The following is a 2,787-nucleotide window of genomic DNA, read 5'->3' as shown; positions in this document are numbered from 1 at the left end:
ACTTAGGAAAGAATCAAATCTGGAGATCCTGGATAGAGTGGAGGAAAAACATGGAACAAAATCCAAAACTCAATAATGACCAGAATTATTGGTTGGATGGAGTCTGGTGAAAACCCCAATTCTATGGTCATGGAATATATTCTGCACCTAGAATAAAACTCACTCCCAAGGGCTGGCTCTCAGCCCAATAGTTAACAAGATGTGCATGCAGACCACTCAACCCAGGGGGATACACCCACATACTCTATGGAAATACATTCCTTGGAGCAATAGACCATGGGGCACCAGAGGGGCAACATTCACATGGAGGTAATACAGGACAGACAGGAGTCCATAACTATAAGGGTCACAGGGGGGAGTGTTACTGGGCAGGGAGGGAAGGAGACTGGGTTATGGTTGAGCATGGTAAATGGGGAGTGGAACTAAATGTACATGTAATGTTGAATGTAAAACAAACTCTTAAAATTAACAAAATAAATAAAGTTAATGAAATCAACATAAACAAACAAACAAAGTGAAAGGGGACTAAAAAAAAAAGAAAAATCTATCCTGAAATACAATGCTGTCGATGAAAGTATAATATACATATGCTTACAAAGAAGACTACTATAATTTAAATGTGCGTACCAACTACTAAAGACAAATATGAAGAAACTGAAGATTTTTCTGCAAACTTTCACCCAAATCAGAATAATTTTGTTTTAAATTGAATATTTTTACCAACTTCTGCAGCCTGAAATTGACCAAATATGCAATAAAAACATATTTGTCATTATTCATGATTGGAATGCAAAAGTTGGAAACAAAGAAGAATCATTGATAGTTGGAAAATATGGCCTTGGTGATAGAAATGATGCTGGAGATCACATGATAGAACTTTGCAAGACCAATGACTTATTCATTGCAAATATCTTTTCTCAACAACATAATCTGTCACTATACATGTGGACCTCACCAGATGGCATAAACAGAAATCAGATTGACTACATCTGTGGAAAGAGATGATGGAGAAACTCAGTATCATCAGATAAAAGAAGACCAGGAACTGATTGTGGAACAGACCATCAATTGCTCATGTGCAAGTTTAATTTGAAGGTACAGAAATTTAAATAAGACCATGAGAGCCAAAATACAACCTTGATTATATCCTACCTGAATTTAGAGACCATCAGAAGAATAGATTTGACACACTGAACACAACTGACTGAAGACCAGATGAGTTGTGGATGACATCAAGAACTTCACATATGATGAAAGTGAAAGATCATTAAAAAGATAGGAAAGGAAGAAAAGACCAAAGTGGATGTCAGAAGAGACTCTGAAACTTGTTCTTGAACATAGAGTAACTAATGCGGATGGGAGAAAAGCTGGAATAAAATAGTTGAACAGAAGATTTCAAAGGGCTGATCAAGAAGACAAAATAAAGTATTACAATAATGTGTGTGAAGAATTGGAGTCAGAAAAACCAAAAGGGAGCATGCTTGCTATTTCTTAAGCTGAAAGAAAGGAAGAAAAAATTCAGGTCTTGAGTTGCAATATTGAAGGATTCTGTGTAAAATAATGAACAATGCAGGAAACATTAAAAGAAAATAAAAGGAATACAAAAAGAATTGGTCAATGTTCATATATTTCGAGAGGTAGCATAGGACTAAGAACCAAGGGTATTGAAGCACGAAGTCCAAGCTGCAATTAAGGAATTGGAAAAAAAAAAAAAAAGCCTTCAGGAATTGACGGAAATGTTTCAATAAACAGTTGCAGCACTGGAGGCCCTTATTCGTTGATGCCAAGAAATTTGCAAGACAATTCCCTGGCCAACTGCTAGATAGAGTGGGAGAAAAACGTGGAACTAATTATAAAAAAGACCCAGATTACTAGTTTGATGGAGACTGCTGGAGCCCCGTAGACTATGGCCCTTAGATACTCTTCAAGCCTAAAACTGAACTCATCCCTGTAGCTCAAGTTTTAGTCAACAGGTCTATAAGATGAACAATAACCAGGGAGGTACACACTTCTTTGAACAAGCAACCTACTAAGATCAAGAATCAAGGATCCTTATCCAGAGATAAAGCTCAGAAGGCAGGAAGAGATAGGAAAGAAGGATGGAGGGAAAAGGTGAAAACAGAGAGGAAGTGTAATGAGTACTGATACATTGTAAGTGTTGCAATTAATATGGTAAAAGAAGATGCATATAAATTGTTGAATGGAAAATCAATTTGCTCTGTAAACATTCACCCAAATCACAAATGAAAAAGAAAGAAACAAACAAAAACCCTGCTGGGCAATTCTACTCTGGCCCATGTAGTCATTACAAGTTGAAATTGACTCAACTCCCAATAACAACCTTTATTGCATCATCATATGATTCATCATCTTGAAAGCTAGTCTCTTTTTAGACACTTTAACATGTTCAATAAACTTTATATTTAGGAAATTTATAACAGTTTTATCTAGCTTTGAATAGACTTATATGTGTGTGAGAGCTGGACAATGAATAAGGAAAACTGCAGAATAATTGGTGCATTTGAGTTGTGTTGGTGAGGAATAATGAATGTACCATGGACTGTCAAAAGAATGAACAAATCTGCCTTGGAGGAAGTACAGACAGAATGCTCTTTACAAATGAGAATGGACAGACTTTATTTCTTGTACTATGGTTTTGTTGTAAGAAGGGACTAGTTAGAAAAGGATGTCATGGGAGTTCCGGCAAGATGGCGGACTAGGCAGAAGGATTGCAAAGACCCTCTTCAACAAAGAAAAGGGAAACCAATTAACACAGACACAGAAGAT

The sequence above is a fragment of the Orycteropus afer genome, unplaced genomic scaffold (genome assembly GCF_000298275.1).
Source record: "Orycteropus afer afer isolate SDZICR_OR568_19922 unplaced genomic scaffold, OryAfe1.0 scaffold00648, whole genome shotgun sequence".
Taxonomy (NCBI): domain Eukaryota; kingdom Metazoa; phylum Chordata; class Mammalia; order Tubulidentata; family Orycteropodidae; genus Orycteropus; species Orycteropus afer.
The sequence above is the reverse complement of the archived record's forward strand: the minus strand, read 5'-3'. Positions refer to the sequence as shown.